Below are 23,757 nucleotides of genomic sequence, written 5' to 3' on the forward strand. Positions count from 1 at the left end.
GATTACAGTCCGTGTCAAAATAATCCACTGCAGGAAATATAAGATGGGAATAACACCAGTCCAAATACAGCATTATAGTGGCAATGATTATATAATCATATCATTGATGAAAGATTGTACTATCAGCAGAAACAACATAGCATTAACACATGATTTTTGTTTGTTTGTTTTTATCATTATGCACTGATATATTATGGCATACATGTGGTTCACACGTCTAGTTCATGCTTACCATACCCTACGGCAAAACGTTGTAATACAAGACACAGTTTTTATTACTGTTTTAATAAGATTTTATATTTGCCTGAAATATATATGCGAAACTTCAGATAGTTAACAACATTTTTTCTGTTGTTTTCCATTACTTAGTTGCCGTATTCACTAACAATACATCATTAAATTGATTGTCTTTATTATTTACACGCTTCTGTAGCTAATATATTTCTATTTCGATCATATCCATATAATCAGATGTTATCTATATATTATCTGCATACAATATAATACATATCATAGTTATCAGTTATAATATCAGTTATGTTGGTGACATCACGATAACAGTTTGCCTTACAAACACGGATACATTTTTCTTTCAATTTCGACATACATTAACGTCTGTTAAATGTCTAAGTACCTTCTTATGATACTTTTAGCTTGTGGTATCAGTGTTATTTCTCGCAAAACTTTTCACTTTCTATTATTATGATAAAGGTAATAATATTTTGTCAGCTTTGCAATATTCAATAACAACACCATAATCTTAATACCATAAATATATCTCCATATCAGAAGTTTATTATTATCAAATGCATTTATTCACTGTCTAAATAAACAAGGAAAATGTGCCCCTATAGTTCTAAAAGAATAATCTGGCAGCGGTGGGATTCGAACCCACGCCTCCGAAGAGACTGGTGCCTTAAACCAGCGCCTTAGACCGCTCGGCCACGCTACCTGTATGTCACCAATAAGGTAGGCAAGTCATTGATCTGCGCACATATCCCTATATACGTATCATAATCATATGCTATTATTTCAATATTTTTATTCTTTTTCATTTTATAGTTTTTAAAAATACTTTTTATATTCCATACCTATTCTTCTTTTCAATGTACATTGTAGCTACATAAGAAGAACCTCATGTTTTCTTCATAAGTCATCTTGTGATGTATATATTTTTTGTTAAAGTATCCTTCTTATTTACGTCATTGCTTTATTGCACCACACTTAAAGTAAAGATGTTCGGAAATGATAATGGAGATAATAATAGTGTAAGGTCGTCGGCGTGAATCCCTACTAAATTGACAGTTAATACATTCAGTATCATGTGAAGGCTGATAGTCTCATTCTGTCCCATCTGTCCAATACTATATGCCGTCTAGAAGTTTCGAATTATTGTTCTTTCATGTATTTTGCCATTAAAGATACTCCACCGCCGACAGAGTATAAATGATATCCATCATTTGAAGAATAATTGGTGTTTAATCGTGTATTTATATGTCTAATTAACACAAAAAAATATATAAAATAATTTATTAAGCCATTGGTCCATGCACAATCAGTAGTTCATACCATAAGGGATATAGTGCCACAGAATTTTTTCGGGATGCAATTAATTATTTTTTGTAATTTTAACTTGAAGTAAAATGAGAAGCTCAAACTTTTCAATGGTGGTAATGGTGTAAAGTAAGTAACTTTTGTAACTGATGAAAAGTACTAAATCGTCTGCTCCTGTTTTTTATAGTGAAAAAATACCAATTGTCAGCGGTGGAGCATCTTTAAATTGCATAAAAGACAGATATTTCATCACTTTAATGTAAAAAGAATGCTCCAAAACAATAATCTGGCAGCGGTGGGATTCCCAAAGACCCAAATTATTACTACTGTTGCACCCTTGATCTCTATATCTGCAAGCCACGATTACATATACTAAGGTTATCTACGCTTTTCACCCTCTTTGATCAAATTGTCCAAACTGCATGTGTTGAGTTAACGATTGCACGCCATATATACCATAAATGTTGCCAGATCATTCTATAGTGACGCCGTCAAATGCAACCGTTTATACCTTTAGCGAAATTAGAATGGTTTGTTAAAAACTGAAAACAGGAAACTACAAGCGATACTTATTTGGTATAAGATGTAAAGCCGCTGTTACGATGATTGACGGCGTTTAATATTATAATTTTCATTGTATCCCTTATACAAAACAATCTGAGGTTTTGGCTCAATAACTTGTCGGGGAAAATGTACCGATGTACAATCAAAGACACATAATGATTCCTTATTGTTTCCTCAGATTTTGTTTTCTTCATTTCCTTACCAGCTGCAGAAGTGATAGGGATTCCTCGGGTACTGATAATGATAGCTCCATATACTTCAGGGACAGTGCAATGAAAACCAGCGTAGTTTTCACAGGAGATTATGACACGAGTGTTTTTCAGTAGCTTTGTCAGAGATACGTTGGAAATGCTTGACGTGTATATTTACCTGATATCCAACCCTTCCAACCTATTGTGACATTCTTCTTATATAAAAAGTGTATTACATGATTATGGTATAGCTCATTTGCATATATAATAAACAATAACACCCAACGTTTTTACAAACGTTTTCAGAAGGGAGTTAACTCGTTCAAAAAGTATCACACCAAAGTAAAAGTTGTTTCCTTTTCTTTTTCGGTAATTCTGGTTTCAAGGTTATTTTTTTACACAATTATCAAAATGAACGCAGAAAGGTCAGGTATACAGATGGATAGATATTCTTTATTTCCTCATTTTTATGAGATTACAACAGAATGAATGCATGCTAATAACTACTCATACATATTTGTGTTATATTTTCAAATTTGTTCAATAGTATTTTTCGCCATAATTTTCATAGCATATACATGTATATGAAAAACATTTGTGTATAGCTTAATTATTTTTTCTACAGACAACTAGACAGATTTTAATTTGAAACGTTTTGATGGTTTTATATATTTTAGCCCTTCACAATGTTTATATGGTAATCCTCTTCACTTAAGGCCATGATACTTGTAATCACTCAAAAACAGATGAGTTTAATGTGGTATTTTGTCTTCAATAAACTATTAATCAACTTTTAATGTCGTAACCTATGCTAAGAGTAAACAGAAAATATTGTAAGACTCTTTCATACGTGGATATAAAAAAATAGGGATATTTTACCCGAGGGTCACAAATTGTTGTAAAACCCGAGGCTTGCCGAGGGTTTTGCAACATTTTGTGATCCTGATTTTCTATAAAAACATAATTTGAAAGTGGTTTGATTAGGTATTTCTAGTATAGGTGATAAGAAGATTGTCCAAAATTATAACCTGGAAGCGGTGGGATTCGAACCCACGCCACGAAGAGACTGGTGCCTTAAACCAGCACTTTAGACCGCTCGACCACGCTACCTATAAGTTACACTGCCGTAGTGATGTACCCTTATTAGCGTCTGTATACTATGTACACGTATCCCTAAAATACGTTGATACGCTGAATAAAATGCTAACATTTTTATATCTTTACCATTATCTTATATCATTTAGTAACTTATTTTTATTTGTTTATCTTTTTATACTGTAGCACTTTTTTATTTACATACTTCTGTTCTGTTAACACCATATTTATAACATGATGCTAGTTGTGATTCCATTTCATTTGCTTTAGTAGCATAAATGTATGTTAACCGCCAGTGGACATAACTCCATGCTTTATGCGATCACCTTAAAAAAATCAAAACTGTCTAATACTACGTCAGATTGTTTTAAATGTCATCTAGATTTTTCTTCTTTTCTGTGGTCAACGTCAGCAGAATAGGACTTGTATTGTACCCTTCATCTCTCTGTGTGAAATGCAATCATATATGCCTTCTCTGTAGACATGAAATACCATATATAAATAAAAGAGTATAAATCGTGTCATGTTTTACGAAGACGAAACCTCTCGAGCGGTAGATTTGCTTCATCAAAGATAACTAACCAACATCGATCCTATAGGGACTTAAGGTCGTGTTTATTTCTATTGTATTTACTTATCTACTAGTAAAGGTTATTATTAAATCTGAACGGAAAGTTTGATTACAGTCGTGCCAAAATAATCCACTGCAGGAAATATAAGAGGGAATAACACCAGTCCAAATACAGCATTATAGTGGCAATGATTATAATCATATCATTGATGAAAGATTGTACTATCAGCAGAAACAACATAGCATTAACACATGATTTTTGTTTGTTTGTTTGTTTGTTTTTTTTTATTACTATGCTTTGGTATAGTATGATATACATGTGGTTCACACGTCTAGCTCATGCTTACCATACCCTACGGCAAAACGTTGTAATACAAGACAAATTTTTTATTACTCTTTTAACTAGTTTTTATATTTGCCTGAAATATATATATGCGAAACTTCAGATAGTTTACAACATTTTTTCTGTTGTTTTCCATTACTTAGTTGCCATATTCACTAACAATACATCATTAAATTGATTGTCTTTATTTTCACACGCTTCTGTAGCTAATATATTTCTATTTCGATCATATCCATATAATCAGATGTTATCTATATATTATCTGCATACAATATAATACATATCATAGTTATCAGTTAATATCAGTTATGTTGGTGACATCACGATAACAGTTTGCCTTACAAAACCGGATATGTTTTTCTTTCAATTTCGACATACATTTAACGTATGCTAAATGTCTAAGTACCTTCTTATGATGCTTTTAGCTTGTGGTATCAGTATTATTTCTCGCAAAACTTATCACTTTCTATTATTATGACAAAGGTAATAATAAATTTTGTAGTTTTTGTCAGCTTTGCAATATTCATATCATATTTATTATAACAAATACATTTTCACATCTAAATACCAGAAAATATATATCCATATCAGAAATATTATTATTATCAAATACATTTATTCACTGTCTATCAATAATCAACAAGGAAAATGTAACATACCTATAACATTCAAAAAAAATAATCTGGCAGCGGTGGGATTCGAACCCATGCACACACTTTCACTCCATTGAAATTGAAACAATATAATCATTACAGAAGCAAAGATTAGTCAGAATATAGCTGGAAAGAAATATATATAAGTATATGATAAGTTGAATTGAAACAAATGAATATTTTTATTCTGTGAGACTGGTGCTTAAACCAGCGCCTTAGACCGCTCGGCCACGCTACCTGTATGTTTCCATTCGGTAGTGCAATAAGGTAGGCGAGTCATTGATCTGCGCACATATTCCTATATACGTATCATAATCATATGCTATTATTTCAATATTTTTATTCTTTTTCATTTTATAGTTTTTAAAAATACTTTTTTTATATTCCATACCTATTCTCCTTTTCAATGTACATTGTAGCTACATAAGAACCTCATGTTTTCTTCATAAGTCATCTGGTGATGTATATACTTTTTTGTTAAAGTATCCTTCTTATTTACGTCATTGCTTTATTCACCACACTTAAAGTAAAGATGTTCGGAAATGATAATGGAGATAATAATAGTGTAAGGTCGTCGGCGTGAATCCCTACTAAATTGACAGTTAATACATTCAGTATCATGTGAAGGCTGATAGTCTCATTCTGTCCCATCTTTCCAATTCTATATACCGTCTAGAAGTTTCGAATTATTGTTCTTTCATGTATTTTGCCATTAAATTGCATAAAAGACAGATATTTTAACACTTTAATGTAAAAAGAATGCTCCAAAACAATAATCTGGCAGCGGTGGGATTCGAACCCACGCCTCCGAAGAGACTGGTGCCTTAAACCAGCGCCTTAGACCGCTCGGCCACGCTACCTATATGTTACACTTAGGTGGTGAAATGTGTCTGATTTGTACTAGTGATGTACCCGCAATAACGTCAGTATGTTATATACACATATAAGTGTCTCTATATCTAAACTCGTGTCCTAAAATAAGTTCATACGTGGAATAAAATACTTACCTTTTCCTATCATAATCAGATTTTATTAATTAAATGTTCTTTTAAAATAAATATACTATTTATATTTTTGTATTCTTTTATATTTGTTTTCTTTTATATTTGTATTCTTTTTATAATATAGTACTTTTATAATTTACATACTTTCATATTATAATCGTAGAAAATATGCTTTTCATACATTTGCATACTTTTTATTCTTTTTCCTCCTAATACAAGTATTACTAAATATAAAACGAATATTAAATTGTTTTATTTACATCATATTTATATCATGAAGCTAGTTGTGATTATTGATCCTTCTCCTTTCCTTTAATAGCATAAATTATCTTTCCTTAAAGTAACGGACAGCGTTCAGTACTCCATGTTTTCTGTGATTGCATTATAACAAATAAAAGTTGTCTATCACTATCTGTCTACTTCAGATTTGTTTCAAATGTCATGTAGGTTTTTCTATGATCAACGTTAGCAGAGTATGATTTCTGTTGTACCTTCTTTCTTAGTGTCAAATTTGATCATATGCCTTATATGTAGGTGACGTGAAAAAATCATATATTAATAGTAGTTCAAAGGAATACATTAGCGTATCATGCTTTACATAACAGAAACGCCTTAAGCGGTAGATTTCCAAAGATAATCGGTGGAAATCGGTTCTATAATGACTTAAGGTCGTATTTTTGTAGATTATCTTGACTAAGCTACAGGCAACGATGTTTATACATTTATATAATAGTGTAATTCATTACAGTCGTGTCACACTATTGAGCAACACTCCGACGGATAAATATCATGAACTGCAGTCCAAATACAGCATAAGGGACGTCAGATAATAATAACATTATAGCAAAAAGTTTGTACTATTATTAAACACACCATAGCAATAATACGTATAGTGCATCCTTTGTTTATACATTTTTGTAGTACAGCAGGCATTACACTTCTAATGCATCTACCATGCCTTATAGTATTATTTTTCTGGTAAGTATGTGTTACTTTAAATCATGGTAAGGACAACACGTTGGCTAGTATGTCTGAACCAGTACACAGTCATATCACACTTTGCTTACCGTCTAAATTATAATCGTAGCTATTATATTTACTTGATAAAGATATTCATGGTTTGTGGAAAAATAATTTTCTTTTGTTTTTAGCTCGCCTCTCGCCTCTGGAATAACTACCGTCGGCGTCGGCGTTCGAAATCCAAGGTCAAGGTTTTGGTGCAAGTTATGAAAAACTGTTATAAGTAACAATTGACATTGATTTCTTCATTATTTTAGGATTATTAGTGTTGTGATGGGTAGGAATTGTCATTTAAGGAAGACGATGCTAGATTTTTGGAATTTGGCCAAAATCACCAGGTTAAGGTTCTGGTGGAAGCCTCGAAAAACTGTTATGCGTAACATCTGACATTGTTTTCTTCATTGATTTAGGATTATAATTATGTTGATGGGTATGAACTATCATTTAAAGGAAGAAAATGCTGGATTTTGATAATTTCAAGAGGCCCAATAGGCCAAAATGTCCAGGTTAAGATTTTGGTACAAGCGCTGAAAAATTATTTTCAGTAACAACTGACTTAATGATGTCTTAATTATTTTAGGAATATACATGTGAGTGTTTGAGGATATGAACTATCATTTTATGGAAGAAAATGCTGGATTTTGAGAATTTCAAGTGAACCAATAGGCCGAAATTACGAGGTTAAGGTCTGTTGCAAAACTATTATCGGTAACAACTGTTATTGGTTACTACATTACTACCTTTTGTCTAGCTTTTGGTATAGACGAATACTTTAAAGATAAAAAAATTAGATATTGGGAATTTCAAATTTTCCTAAGATGCCAATTTGTACTTTAATTTACAAATGACATTGACGTCTGCCTTAATAAAGGGGCTTAGGATTATATGTTAAATGTAATCATGGATATGGCCATTCATTTAAGGGGTAACAGAGATGATTTTGAGAATGTTAATAGGTCCATTGGGTAAACTTGTATGATAAATTCTTAGGTCATTAATGACTGGGAGGGGCGAGCTTTGCTGTTCTGAAACAGCTCATGTTTATTACTAAGTTCATTTCTTCACTTACATGACATCACAACGTTGATTGTCTTTTCCATTTATACTTTTCTGAAGCTGTTGGAAGTATGTTTATCCCTCAACCTTTCTGCCTTGATTTTGTGTTGATATTACTTTGTCTTGATTTCTTCTTCAATGTTATATTTTCTTATTTTCCATGGATTTCATATTTCTAAATTTGTAAACTGATGTTGATATATACATGTCACCTTATTGCCCTTTATTATCATAATAACACTGCAAAAAATTTGTTTTCTTTTTGTTCACAAAACAATGTAACGTATTCAGCAAAGTGATAAAAAAGGTAACTAGTATTAAGATATAAAGAATATAGATGGGTTGATTATCAAAAGATTGTGAAAAAATGTTCTGGCAGCGGTGGGATTCGAACCCACGCCTCCGAAGAGACTGGTGCCTTAAACCAGCGCCTTAGACCGCTCGGCCACGCTACCTATATACTTATCTTATCTTTCGGTGGTGTGATATTATATTTGGAGTATGCATATAATTCACTGTAAGCGGTATCACAATTGTGCCATTGCCAAGGATATCGGTTATGCATAAACTTACCTGTATAACAAATATCCAAATGTATACAGAAATGAACATGATTTTAATAATATGAATACCGTCCCCACCCCTACCCCCTAGCATATATTTTAATGTGGTTTGTAACAATTTGAAAACAGAAGAAAAACAGCTAATGCGAAATAAAACGTAATTAATAAAAAGTGTCTTCAATTTTAGTGGCTCATTTCTTTACAACTATATACCATATCAGCGTCCCCTTGCATGCAAACAATAACATCTACTGCAGATAACTACATATACAAATTGTATAGACTGTAAGGTAACACATATGACAAGAAAATATGCTATCATTATGTATTAACGCATTGAAGATGACGTGAGCGCTATATTAATTTGTTTTTTGTGACTTCGTATCCAAATTTAGAACCAATATTTAGATTTACAATATTTAGATGAAGATGCATAGTTTCAAAAAAGAGAGAGCAAACAAAAAAGTTTCACCGTCGAGTGGCTTATAGGCCTAATGCATATGTTATTAAATTATAACCATAACGTGAAACTGCTTCTCTAATGCTCAACACGACATTCTGATTAAAAATATGGTTACTATTTAAATGGTGGGGATAATCATTGTTTAAGAGATAAGCGACATAAAATCAAATAAAATGAAGTACAAATATATTGAATCATTAGACACAAAGATATTTAAAAAAATCTTCATTGAAATCGTAATCTGTTGATATATTACACATTTTTTTTCAATAATATATATACCTTATTCATACCGCTCCGTTTTCAATATAAAAGGTAGTATTTAACAAATAGATGTCCACAAATGTTGATGTGGTTATGTTGGTAATCATTATGAATGTCAGAAACTGATCATGAGCATAATAATAATATCAAAATGTTCTTTCTTAGGACTGATATAGGGTACGTACATAATGCATGAAATAGTTTGATTACGAGTGTACCTTATGTAAGTAATGGAAAAAGAATGGAGTGGTAACAGCATTGTGATTGATCGTCAGAAAGTTTGGATTGAACCTTGAATGGGCGAATTCGTTTTCTTCAACGAAGAAATCTGTTAAGTCTTTTACCACTAGTTCAAGGCCTTAATTTATACACGTTTCTATGCTATATATAATATCTACATTATAATGGTTTTTCTCTTCATCCGTTTTGCATTTTACCCGTCTTAAAACGCTCGACCACGCTACCTGTATATTACTAGAGTCGTGTGTAATCCGCTAGATTAAATTGTACACATGGTTATAATTAACTTTCAGGGGTCTGATGACATCATACCCATTCTGATGTAATCGGCTATGTTCACAAGTGTTATATATCCTTATTTCAAAAAGCATACAAAAAGAGATGATTTCTTTTGATTTTGTGTTTTTGGAATCTAATTAGTTATACGCTTTTCATCATAATTTGAATTAAAATTCTTGTGACTTGGTCAAGCATAATGCAAACAAAAATTACGTGCAATTCGTTTTTTCTACTATTTTGATGAAAATAAATACAGTTCCACTGCAGGAAAGATGATGGGGAATAACACCAGTCCAAATACAGCATTATAGTGGCAATGATTATAATCATATCATTGATGAAAGTTTGTACCATCAGCAGAAACAACATAGCATTAACACATGATTTTTGTTTGTTTGTTTTTATTATTATGCATTGGTATAGTATGGTATACATGTGGTTCACACGTCTAGTTCATGCTTATCATACCCTACGGCAAAACGTTGTAATACAAGACAAAGATTTTATTACTCTTTTAACTAGTTTTTATATTTGCCTGAAATATATATGCGAAACTTCAGGTAGTTTACAACATTTTTTTTCTGTTGTTTTCCATTACTTAGTTGCCATGTTCACTAACAATACATCATTAAATTGATTGTCTTTATTATTTACACGCTTCTGTAGCTTATATATTTCTATTTCGATCATATCCATATAATCAGATGTTATCTATATATTATCTGCATACAATATAATACATATCATAGTTATCAGTTATAATATCAGTTATGTTGGAGACATCACGATAACAGTTTGCCTTACAAACACGGATACATTTTTCTTTCAATTTCGACATACATTAACGTCTGCTAAATGTCTAAGTACCTTCTTATGATACGTTTAGCTTGTGGTATCAGTGTTATTTCTCGCAAAACTTATCACTTTCTATTATTATGACAAAGGTAATACTATTTTTTCAGCTTTGCAATATTCAATAACAACACCATAATCTTAATACCATAAATATATCTCCATATCAGAAGTTTATTATTATCAAATACATTTATTCACTGTCTAAATCAACAAGGAAAATGTGCCCCTATGGTTCTAAAAGAATAATCTGGCAGCGATGGGGTTCGAACCCACGCCTCCGAAGAGACTGGTGCCTTAAACCAGCGCCTTAGACCCCTCGGCCACGCTACCTGTATGTTTCCATTCGGTAGTGCAATAAGGTACGGCGAGTCATTGATCTGCGCACATATTTCTATATACGTATCATAATCATATGCTATTATTTCAATGTTTTTATTCTTTTTCATTTTATAGTTTTTAAAAATACATGTTTATATTCCATACCTATTCTCCTTTTCAATGTACATTGTAGCTACATAAGAAGAACCTCATGTTTTCTTCATAAGTCATCTTGTGATGTATATACTTTTTTGTTAAAGTATCCTTCTTATTTACGTCATTGCTTTATTGCACCACACTTAAAGTAAAGATGTTCGGAAATGATAATGGAGATAATAATAGTGTAAGGTCGTCGGCGTGAATCCCTACTAAATTGACAGTTAATACATTCAGTATCATGTGAAGGCTGATAGTCTCATTCTGTCCCATCTTTCCAATACTATATGTCGTCTAGAAGTTTCGAATTATTGTTCTTTCATGTATTTGGCCATTAAATTGCATAAAAGACAGATATTTTAACACTTTAATGTAAAAAGAATGCTCCAAAACAATAATCTGGCAGCGGTGGGATTCGAACCCACGCCTCCGAAGAGACTGGTGCCTTAAACCAGCGCCTTAGACCGCTCGGCCACGCTACCTATATGTTACACTTAGGTCGTGAAATGTGTCTGATTTGTACTAGTGATGTACCCGTAATAACGTCCGTATATATCTAAACTCGTGTCCTAAAATAAGTTCATACGTGGAATAAAATACTTATCTTTTCCTATCATAATCAGATTTTATTAATTAAATGTTCTTTTAAAATAAATATACTATTTATATTTTTGTATTCTTTTATATTTGTTTTCTTTTATATTTGTATTCTTTTTATAATATAGTACTTTTATAATTTACATACTTTCATATTATAATCGTAGAAAATATGCTTTTCATACATTTGCATACTTTTTATTCTTTTTCCTCCTAATACAAGTATTACTAAATATAAAACGAATATTAAATTGTTTTATTTACATCATATTTATATCATGAAGCTAGTTGTGATTATTGATCCTTCTCCTTTGCTTTAATAGCATAAATTATCTTTCATTAAAGTAACGGACAGCGTCCAGTACTCCATGTTTTCTGTGATTGCATTATAACAAATAAAAGTTGTCTATCACTATCTGTCTACTTCAGATTTGTTTCAAATGTCATGTAGGTTTTTCTATGATCAACGTTAGCAGAGTATGATTTATGTTGTACCCTCTTTCTTAGTGTCAAATTTGATCATATGCCTTATATGTAGGTGACGTGAAAAAATCATATATTAATAGTAGTTCAAAGGAATACATTAGCGTATCATGCTTTACATAACAGAAACGCCTTAAGCGGTAGATTTCCAAAGATAATCGGTGGAAATCGGTTCTATAATGACTTAAGGTCGTATTTTTGTAGATTATCTTGACTAAGCTACAGGCAACGATGTTTATACATTTATATAATAGTGTAATTCATTACAGTCGTGTCACACTATTGAGCAACACTCCGACGGATAAATATCATGAACTACAGTCCAAATACAGCATAAGGAACGTCAGATAATAATAACATTATAGCAAAAAGTTTGTACTATTATTAAACACACCATAGCAATAATACGTATAGTGCATCCTTTGTTTATACATTTTTGTAGTACAGCAGGCATTACACTTCTAATGCATCTACCATGCCTTATAGTATTATTTTTCTGGTAAGTATGTGTTACTTTAAATCATGGTAAGGATAACACGTTGGCTAGTATGTCTGAACCAGTACACAGTCATATTACACTTCGCTTACTGTCTAAATTATAATCGTAGTTATTATAGTTACCTGATAAAGATATTCATGGTTTGTGGAAAAATAATTTTCTATTGTTTTTAGCTCGCCTCTCGCCTCTGGAATAACTACCGTCGGCGTCGGCGTTCGAAATCCAAGGTCAAGGTTTTGGTGCAAGTTATGAAAAACTGTTATAAGTAACAATTGACATTGATTTCTTCATTATTTTAGGATTATTAGTGTTGTGATGGGTAGGAATTGTCATTTAAGGAAGACGATGCTGGATTTTTGGAATTTGGCCAAAATCACCAGGTTAAGGTTCTGGTGGAAGCCTTGAAAAACTGTTATGCGTAACATCTGACATTGTTTTCTTCATTGATTTAGGATTATAATTATGTTGATGGGTATGAACTATCATTTTAAGGAAGAAAATGCTGGATTTTGAGAATTTAAAGAGGCCCAATAGGCCAAAATGTCCAGGTTAAGATTTTGGTACAAGCGTTGAAAAAATTATTTTCAGTAACAACTGACTTAATGATATTTTAATTATTTTAGGAATATACATGTGAGTGTTTGAGGATATGAACTATTATTTACGGAAGAAAAAAGCAGGATTTTGAGAATTTCAAGGAACCCATAGGCCGAAATTACGAGGTTAAGGTCTGTTTCAAAACTATTATCGGTAAAAACTGTTATTGATTACTACATTAATATCAGACCTTTTGTCTAGCTTTTGGTATAGACGAATACTTTAAAGATAAAAAAATTAAATATTGGGAATTTCAAATTTTCCTTAGATGCCAATTTGTACTTTAATTTACAAATGACATTGACGTCGGCCTTAATAAAGGGGCTTAGGATTATATGTTAAATGTAATTATGGATATGGCCATTCATTTAAGGGGTAACAGAGATGATTTTGAGAATGTTAAGAGGTCCATTGGGTAAACTTGTATGATAAGTTCTTAGGTCATTAATGACTGGGAGGGGCGAGCTTTGCTGTTCTGAAACAGCTCATGTTAATTTCTAACTTTATTTCATCACTTATATGACATCATTACGTTGATTGTCTTTTTCATTGATACTTTTCTGAAGCTGTTGGATGTATGTTTATCCCTCAATATTTCTGCCTTGATTTTGTGTTGATATTACTTTGTCTTGATTTCTTCTTCAATGTTATATTTTCTTTTTTTCCATGGATTTCATATTTCTAAATTTATAAACTGATGTTGATATATACATGTCACCTTATTGCCCTTTATTATCATAATAACACTGCAAAAAATTGTTTTCTTTTTGTTCACAAAAAAATGTAACGTATTCAGCAAAGTGATAAAAAAGGTAACCAGTATTAAGATATAAAGAATATAGATGGATTGATTATCAAAAGATTGTGCAAAAATGTTCTGGCAGCGGTGGGATTCGAACCCACGCCTCCGAAGAGACTGGTGCCTTAAACCAGCGCCTTAGACCGCTCGGCCACGCTACCTATATACTTATCCTATCTTTCGGTGGTGTGATATTATATTTGGAGTATGCATATAATTCACTGTAAGCAGTATCACAATTGTGCCATTGCCAAGGGTATCGGTAAACTTACCTGTATAACAAATATCCAAATATATACAGAAATGAACATGATTTTGATAATATGAATACCGTCCCCACCCCTACCCCCTTAGTAGCATATATTTTAATGTGGTTTGTAACAATTTGAAAACAGAAGAAAAACAGCTAATGCGAAATAAAACGTAATTAATAAAAAGTGTCTTCAATTAAAGGCTTAAAGGCCTACTGCATGTGTTATTAAGTTATAACCATAACGTTAAACTGCTTCTCTAATGCTAAACACGACATCCTGATTAAAAATATGTTTACTATTTACATGGTGGGGATAATCATTGTTAAACTGATACGCGACATAAAACCAAATAAAATAAAGTACCAAATATATTGAATCATTAGACACAAAGATATTACAAAAAATGTTCATTGAAATCGTAATCTGTTGATACATTACACATTTTTTTTCAATAATATATATACCTTATTCATACCGCTCCGTTTTCAATATAAAAGTTAATATTTAACAAATAGATGTCCACAAATGTTGATGTGGTCATGTTGGTAATCATTATGAATGTCAGAAACTGATCATGAGTATAATAATAATATCAAAATGTTCTTTCTTAGGACTGATATAGGGTACGTACATAATGCATGAAATAGTTTGAATACGAGTGTACCTTATGTAAGTAATGGAAAAAGAATGGAGTGGTAACAGCATTGTGATTGATCGTCTGAAAGTTTGGACTGAACCTTGAATGGGCGAGTGTGTTTTTTCAACGAAGAAATCTGTTACCACTAGTTCAAGGTCTTAATTTATACAAGTTTCTATACTATATATAATATCTACTTTAAAATGGTTTTTCTCTTCATCCGTTTTACATTTTACCCGTCTGTTTTATTTTGTTCAATTTGAAAACTAACTAATATAATTTTTCGCTCATCCTCTTTATTATATACTTTTGTGCCTTCTATCATTATATCATATTCTCTATATTGGGCATTTTAAATGTACAAAAAATATAATTGCGTTCAGATTTCCATTTTCGTTTATATAACATGTTGGTAAAAAGATATTCTGGCAGCGGTGGGATTCGAACCCACGCCTCCGAAGAGACTGGTGCCTTAAACCAGCGCCTTAGACCGCTCGGCCACGCTACCTGTATATTACTAGGTTCGTGTGTAATGCGCTAGATTAATTTGTACACATGGTAGTAATTATCTTTCACTGCCAGGGGTCTGATGAGACCATACCCAATCTGATCTAATCGGCTATGTACACAAGGGTAATATTTCCTTATTTCAAAAAGCATGCAAAAAGAGCTAATTTCTTTTGATTTTGTGTTTTTTGGAATCTAATTAGTTATACGATTTTCATCAGAATATGAATTAAAATTCTTGTGACTGCGTCAAGCAAAATGTAAACAAAAATAATGTACAATTAGTTTTTTTATTATATTGATTAAAATAAACATTTTTCATTGCAAGGTCTCGTAAAATAGGGATTAGACCTTTGCATAGATTATCCTATCGGTTTGTCATATGTGTTTTTAGTTTCACACATTGAAGTTCCCAGCAAATGTGAATTAAGTCGTAACTTTTTATAACCAATAGTAACTATATAAATACAAAACATTATGTTAAACACTTAAAATGTTAACCTTATCGTTTACAATACTACAGTATTGTTAGTACTTGTAATGTGACTTCGTCATTATGTTTTATTTAAACATACAAAGAACATCAATAGCAAGAGTATTTTACAGTCGACGTGTTTTTATTATTCGAAACATGGCACTCAGATTCCGAGAAACCATCACCTACTGTTGTGTTAATTGAGCAGTGGCATCACAGTGTGGCAACACCACAGTGTTACCTGCTGACGTTGATGATATATCACACGGGATTGCCATTAAACTAAGTTCCTTCTGTGATATACATAACTACTACTTCTCCTCGCTCATACTTACATAGCACCTGGAGGAATATGGAAGAGAGAAGGGGAGAGAGTTAGAGACACGTGTTCAAATTATCCACAGTCGTTCATTCAAAGTACAAAATGCAGAGATGTACATAAACCCTTTGATAACAAAAAAAGAGCTAATGGCAGGAAAATAGATAAAAAGTAAATTTGCGTTAGTTTCAATTTGAAAACTCATAACTAATAATAATCATTTTTCTTTCAGCCTCTTTGTTAGATACTTTTGTGTCATCTATCATTTTATCATATTCGCTCTATTCGCCATTTGAAATGTACACAAAAAATCACTTCGTTTCAGATTTCCCTTTCCGTTTATGTAACATGTTGGTAAAACATATTCTGGCAGCGGTGGGATTCGAACCCACGCCTCCAAAGAGAGCTCGGCCACGCTACCTATATAATACTAGGGTCGTGTGTAATGTGCTATATTTATTTGTACACATGGTTATAATTATCTTTCAATGCCAGGGGTCTGATAATAATCGTACCCGTTCAGATGTTATCGGCAATATACATAGGCGTAATATATCCTTATTTCAAATAGCATACAAAAAAAATAATTTCATTCGATTTTGTGTTTTTGGATTCTAATTAGTTATACGCTTTTCATCAGAATATGACTTAAAATTTCTATGACTTGGTCAAGCAAAATGTAAACAAAAATAATGTGCAATTAGTTGGGTTTTTTTTATTATATTGATTAAAATAACATTTTTCATTGCAAGGTCACGCTCATGCAAAATAGGTATTAGAATTTTGCATAAATGATCCCATCAGTATGTCCTATGTCTTTTAGTTTCACATATTGAGGTTTCCAGCAATTGGGAAATAACATGTAACTTTTTATAACCAATAGTAACTATATAAATACAAAGATATTCGAAGATACAAAGTATTATGTTAAAACTAAAAAGGTTAACCTTATCGTTTAAAATACTATAGTATCGTTATCAATTCTAATGTGACTTCGTAATTATGTTATATTCAAACACATAAAGAATATCAACGGCAAGGATATTTTACAGTCGACGTTGTTTCATTATTCGAAACATGGCACTCAGATTCCAAGAATCCATCACCTACTGTTGTTTTAAATGAGCAGTGGCAACAGTATATTTTGACACCACAGTGTTATCTGCTGACATTGATGATATTTCACATGGGATTGCAATATAAACGAAGTTCATTTTGTGATATCCATAACTATTGAGTCTCCTCACTCTGAGTCGCAAGCACCTGGAAGAACATGAACGAGAGAAGGGGAGACAGTTAGAGAAACAAAGAAACTTGTTCAAGTTATCCACAGTCGTTCGTTCAAAGTACAAAATACAGAGCTGTACATATACCCCCATTGAAAACAAAAACGGAGCTTATAGCAGAAAAAGCATGATTCTCAAATTTGCATATTAGTCGCAAAGCTTTCCAGTAACGACAGTTTGATTTGATAGCAATAAGGCAAAAGAATCGTCTTTATCAATTGCAGTCCACAATTAAAAAGAGAATTGAGATTAAATGATTTGACAAAATATGATAAAGATATTATGCTTGAAATCACGATAAATGTTTGAAAAAATGTATAGTAATCTCTACTAGATATGTTAAGGAGGGATAAACAATGTACATGTATGAAGTGAAATTGTTTATAAGTAAGTTATTTAGTAAATCAAAAGGAGAGAAGTATTAACTTGTAATGATAGTTAACTACCATTTGGGGAACGGTGAAACGGCCAATCTTATGGAAATGCTCAGAAGATGTCAGTAAATTTGCATAAATCAAAATTTTTGAATACTGTTACTTTTATACTAACGGCATCAATACATTATGTTGTGTGTTTAATTTGACTATATATGACTTCATAATCTCTGATGTAGTTCAACGCTTACTTTTGTTTCTTTAATTCAAAGGTTACAAGGTGCTTTTTGGTCCGCAATATTGCCAAAATATAGTAACCATGTTTCTATTTTTCATTCAATTATACGAAGAAATTCTAAAAACATGTTCTGGCAGCGGTGGGATTCGAACCCACGCCTCCGAAGAGACTGGTGCCTTAAACCAGCGCCTTAAAACGCTCGGCCAGGCTACCTACATACTTTATCTTATCTTTCGGTGGTGCGATATGGTATTTGGAGTATGCACTGAAAGCGGTATCGGTAATGCATAAACAAATAACCAAATATACATATCAGCGTCCTCCTCTTGCATGTAAACAATAAAATCTACTGCAAATAACTACATAAACAAATTATATAGACTGTAGGATAACACGTATGACTAGAAAACATTGTGCTGTCATTATGCATTAACGCATTGAAGATGACGTGAGCGCTATATTATTTTGTTTTTGTGACTTCGTCTCCAAATTTAGAACCAATCCAGTTATATCTCAAATCTCACACCACTGATCCCCATTTCATACAATATTTAGATGAATAGTTTCAAAAAAGGAGAGAGCAAAAAAAACCCACCGTCGAGCGGCTTATACTGCATGTGTTATTAAGTTATAACCATAACGTTAAACTGCTTCTCTAATGCTAAACACGACATTCTGATTAAAAATATGTTTACTATTTACATGGTGGGGATAATCATTGTTAAACTGATACGCGACATAAAACCAAATAAAATAAAGTACCAAATATATTGAATCATTAGACACTAAGACATTACAAAAAATGTTCATTGAAATCGTAATCTGTTGATACATTACACATTTTTTTTCAATAATATATATACCTTATTCATACCGCTCCGTTTTCAATGTAAAAGTTAATATTTAACAAATAGATGTCCACAAATGTTGATGTGGTCATGTTGGTAATCATTATGAATGTCAGAAACTGATCATGAGTATAATAATAATATCAAAATGTTCTTTCTTAGGACTGATATAGGGTACATAATGTATGAAATGAATTTGAGTACGAGTGCACCTTATGTAAGTAATGGAAAAGAATGGAGTGGTAACAGCATTGTGATTGATCGTCAGAAAGTTTTGATTGAACCTTGAATGGGCGAAATTGTTTTCTTCAACAAAGAAATCTGTTAAGTCTTTTACCACTAGTTCAAGGTCTCAATTTATACACGTTTCTATGCTATATATAATAGGTACTTTAACATGGTTATTCTCTTCATCAGTTTTGCATTTTACCCGTCTGTTTTATTTTGCTCAATTTGAAAAATCATAACTAATGAATATCATTTTTCTCTCATCCTCTTTATTAGATACTTTTGTGTCTTCTGTCATTACATCATATTCTCTCAATTGGCCATTTCAAATGTACAAAAAAAAACTACCTGCGTTTCAGATTTCCCTTTACATGTATGTAACACCAACGCCTCCGAGGAGACTGGTGCCTTAAACCAGCGCCTTAGACCGCTCGGCCACGCTACCTGTATATTACTAGGGTCGTGTGTATTGCGTTTGATTAATTTGTACACATGGTTATTATCTTTAACTGCCAGGGGTCTGATGTCATCATACCCGTTCTGATGTAATCGGCTATGTACACAAGCGTAATACATCCTTATTTCAAAAAGCATACAAAAAGAGCTAATTTTTTTTGATATTGTGTTTTTTGGAATCTAATCATCATAAAATGAATTAAAATTCTTGTGACCTGGTCAAGAAAAATGTAAAAAAAAAATATAGTGCAATTCGATTTTTCCATTATATCGATTAGAAAAACATTTTTCATTGCAAGGTCTAGCTCATGCGAAATACGGTTTAGACTTTTGCATAAATTATCCTATCAGTTTGTCCTATGTGTTTTTAGTTTCACACATTGAGGTTTCCAGCAAATATGAATTAAGGTGTAATTTTTCATAACCAATAGTAACTAGTAAATACAAAGATATTCAAAGATGACACAAAACATTATATTAAAAACTAAAATTGTTAACCTTACCGTTTACAATACTACAGTATCGTTAGTACGTGTAATGTGACTTCGTCATCATGTTTTATTTAAACAAACAAAGAACATCAACAACAAGAATATTTTACAGTCGACGTGTTTTTATTATTCGTAACATGGTACTCAGATTCAAAGAATCCATCACCTACTGTTGTTTTAACTGAGCAGTGGCATCAATATTCTTTGACACCATCTATAGTGTTACCTGCTGACGTTGATGATTTATCACATGAGATTACCATTAAACTAAGTTCCTTCTGTGATATAGGCCTATATGACTACTGATTCCTCTCACTCATACTTACATAGCACATGAAGGAATATGGAAGAAGGAAGGGGAGAGAGGTAGAGAAACGTGTTCAAATCATTCACAGTCGTTCGTTCAAAGTACAAAATACAGAGCTGTACATAAACCCATTGATAACAAAAAGGGAGCTTATGGCAGAAAAATAAATAAAAAGAAAGGTGTGTTAGTTTCAATTTGAAAACTCATAATTAATAAATATCATTTTTCTCTCATCCTCTTTATTATATACTTTTGTGTCTTCAAGCATTATATCATATTCTCTGTATCGGCCATTTTAAATGTACAAAAAAATTAACTGCGTTTCAGATTTCCCTTTCCGTTTATATAACATGTTGGTAAAAAGATATTCTGGCAGCGGTGGGATTCGAACCCACGCCTCCGAAGAGACTGGTGCCTTAAACCAGCGCCTTAGACCGCTCGGCCACGCTACCTATATATTACTATGGTCGTGTGTAATGTGCTAGATTAATTTGTACACGTGATTATAATTATCTTTCACTGCTAGGGGTCTGATAATGATAGTACCCGTTCTGATGAAATCGGCAATATACATAGGCGTAATATATCCTTATTTCAAAAAGCATACATAAAAGTTAATTTCATTCGATTTAGTGTTTTTGGATTCTAATTAGTTATACGTTTTTCATCAGAATATGACTTAAAATTTCTATGACGTGGTCAAGCAAAATGTAAACAAAAATTAAGTGCAATTCGTTATTGCTATCAATATTAATTAAAATAAACACTTTTCATTTCAAGGTCTCGCTCATGCAAAAGTATTAGAAATTTGCTTAAATGATCCTATCAGTGTGTCCTATGTGTTTTTAGTTTTGACGTTTCCAGCAAATGTAAATTCAGATGTAACTTTTATAACCAATAGGAACTAAATAAATACAAATATTTTCAAAGAAAATACAAAGCAGTATGTTAAAAAATAAAATTGTTAACCTTACCGTTTACAATACTACAGTATCGTTAGTACGTGTAATGTGACTTCGTCATTATGTTTTATTTAAACTTAGGTACAAAGAACATCAACAGGAAGGATATTTTACAGTCGACGTGTTTTTATTATTCGAAACGTGGCACTCAGGTTCCAATAATCCATTACCTACTGTTCTTTTAACTGATCATTGACATCAATATTCTTTGACACCACAGTGTTACTTGCTGACGTTGATGATATATCACATGGGATTGCAATTAAACAAAGTTCCTCTGTGATATTCTCCTCACTCTGAGTTTCAAAGCACATCGAGGAACATGGAAGAGTGAAGGGGAGAGAGTTCAAATTATCCTAAGTCGTTCGTTCAAAGCACAAAATACAGAGGATTTAGAGGAAATAAAGGAGCTTATGGTAGAAAAAACAGGATATTGAAATTTGCATATTAGTTTCAAAGCTTTCCATCAACGACAGTTTAATATATAGCAATTCGTCAAAAGAATCGTCTTTATTAATTGCTGTCTAAATTTAAAGTGCACAGTCGGGCAAGAATGGCTTAAGTCGGTAAAAATGGTGTGAATGTATCCAGTAAAATTTCTTATGAAATGGAAAAATAAAATCTCTCGCCAAAATCTGTCTGAGTACGAAGAAATAAATTTAAAGTATAGGAATCCTAAAACGTCCTCCCGACTGACTATGTCCGTGGTTACATTTACACGCAGCCTCGCTTTCAATGCTTTCAACTTTCCTTTACTTTAATGGTCAGAACTGGGAAACTAAGCAGAACTTGACCGTCGTATTAATATGTGAGAACTTTTGGAAGGCCAATGAACGCATTTAGACTGGTTTTCTTTGCCCGACTATTCACTTTAAGAAGGGTGAATAAATAATATGAAAAAATAAAATAAAGATATTGTGCTGGAAACCACGATAAATGTTTGAAACTATGTAAAGTAATCCCTACTACCCATATTATGGAGGGATAAACAATGTACATGTATGAAGTGAAATTGTTTATAAGTAAGTTATTTAGTAAATCAAAAGGAGAGAAGTAACACTTGTAACTGATCGTTTACCATGTGAAAAACGGAGAGAAGGCCTATCTTATGGAAATGTTCAGGAGAAGTCAGGAAATTTGTATAATTCAAAAATTTATAAAACTGTCAATATTATATTTCCGGTGTCAATACATTCTGTTGCCTGATTAATTTGACTAAATATGACTTCTTGACAACACTTACTTTTGTTTCTTTAATTCTAAGGTTACACGGTGCATTTTGGTCCGCAATATCGCAAAATATAGTAACCATGTTTCTGTATTTCATTCCATTTTACGAAAAAATTCTAAAATCATATTCTGGCAGCGGTGGGATTCGAACCCACGCCTCCGAAGAGACTGGTGCCTTAAACCAGCGCCTTAGACCGCTCGGCCACGCTACCTTTTCATTACTGCTTTGCGGTGTAATATCATAGATCCATTCCTACCTTTAACCTAGAAGGGGATAGGTTTGCTTACCCATGGTTATAATCATCCTCAACTTTTATCGGTCTAATGATTGATCAGCTTTGATATACTAGTAATCGGCAATACGTATACGCTTTTAAATATCAAATGTAATTGCAATTTCTATATAAATCAAAAAACAAAGTTAAGTTGTCACAATTCCAAAGCAGATCAAAATCCACTTAATGTGACATCGTATGCATCTTTTTTTGCCCGATAATACAAGATACAAGATACAAGAAACTTTATTTAGTGTCGAATATATAAAAACATGGTAACAGAAGCTCGGTCGAGCTTGTATTTCGACAAAACAAAGTATATATAACAGAAAATTAAAACTAAAGCATCACAGTAGTCAGTAATTATAAGTACAGGCACTATATAAGCTATCACAGAATTGTTCACAGATTTATATTAAAAGGGGTGGCAACACAAGCAACAAAGCAAACCAAAATAAAAATAAAATAAAGACATAAAGACATGTGTTACACCACAGGATACAGGGAGACATTAAGAACAAAGTTTACACTTACAGTCCGGGCCGTCCCACTTACGGAGCAGCCTCCGAAACTCTGCATAGTTTTCAACCTTACGCAGGTCATTTGGGAGGCTGTTCCATATGCGGGACGCCTCGTACCTGAAAGATTTCTTACCATACCTGGTGGTGTTAACTCTGGGTAGGTTTGCTTTGTTTTCAGATCTGAA

General features: G+C 32.4%; 9 non-coding genes across 9 annotated transcripts; all 9 read right to left on the minus strand.

The window, feature by feature from the left end:
* Positions 1-870: 870 nt before the first annotated feature.
* Trnal-aag (transfer RNA leucine (anticodon AAG)) lies at positions 871-952 on the minus strand. Its single transcript has one exon. It is a non-coding gene; the product is annotated as a tRNA-Leu (tRNA).
* Positions 953-5,749: 4,797 nt separating this feature from the next.
* Trnal-aag (transfer RNA leucine (anticodon AAG)) lies at positions 5,750-5,831 on the minus strand. Its single transcript has one exon. It is a non-coding gene; the product is annotated as a tRNA-Leu (tRNA).
* A 2,593-nt stretch (positions 5,832-8,424) lies between these two features.
* On the minus strand, positions 8,425-8,506 carry Trnal-aag (transfer RNA leucine (anticodon AAG)). The gene has a single exon. It is a non-coding gene; the product is annotated as a tRNA-Leu (tRNA).
* A 2,457-nt stretch (positions 8,507-10,963) lies between these two features.
* On the minus strand, positions 10,964-11,045 carry Trnal-aag (transfer RNA leucine (anticodon AAG)). Its single transcript has one exon. It is a non-coding gene; the product is annotated as a tRNA-Leu (tRNA).
* A 544-nt stretch (positions 11,046-11,589) lies between these two features.
* On the minus strand, positions 11,590-11,671 carry Trnal-aag (transfer RNA leucine (anticodon AAG)). Its single transcript has one exon. It is a non-coding gene; the product is annotated as a tRNA-Leu (tRNA).
* A 2,572-nt stretch (positions 11,672-14,243) lies between these two features.
* On the minus strand, positions 14,244-14,325 carry Trnal-aag (transfer RNA leucine (anticodon AAG)). Its single transcript has one exon. It is a non-coding gene; the product is annotated as a tRNA-Leu (tRNA).
* Positions 14,326-15,481: 1,156 nt separating this feature from the next.
* On the minus strand, positions 15,482-15,563 carry Trnal-aag (transfer RNA leucine (anticodon AAG)). The gene has a single exon. It is a non-coding gene; the product is annotated as a tRNA-Leu (tRNA).
* A 5,391-nt stretch (positions 15,564-20,954) lies between these two features.
* Positions 20,955-21,036, minus strand: Trnal-aag (transfer RNA leucine (anticodon AAG)). The gene has a single exon. It is a non-coding gene; the product is annotated as a tRNA-Leu (tRNA).
* Positions 21,037-22,906: 1,870 nt separating this feature from the next.
* Positions 22,907-22,988, minus strand: Trnal-aag (transfer RNA leucine (anticodon AAG)). Its single transcript has one exon. It is a non-coding gene; the product is annotated as a tRNA-Leu (tRNA).
* Positions 22,989-23,757: the final 769 nt, after the last annotated feature.

Source organism: Argopecten irradians, chromosome 9 (genome assembly GCF_041381155.1).
Source record: "Argopecten irradians isolate NY chromosome 9, Ai_NY, whole genome shotgun sequence".
NCBI classification, from domain to species: Eukaryota; Metazoa; Mollusca; class Bivalvia; order Pectinida; family Pectinidae; genus Argopecten; species Argopecten irradians.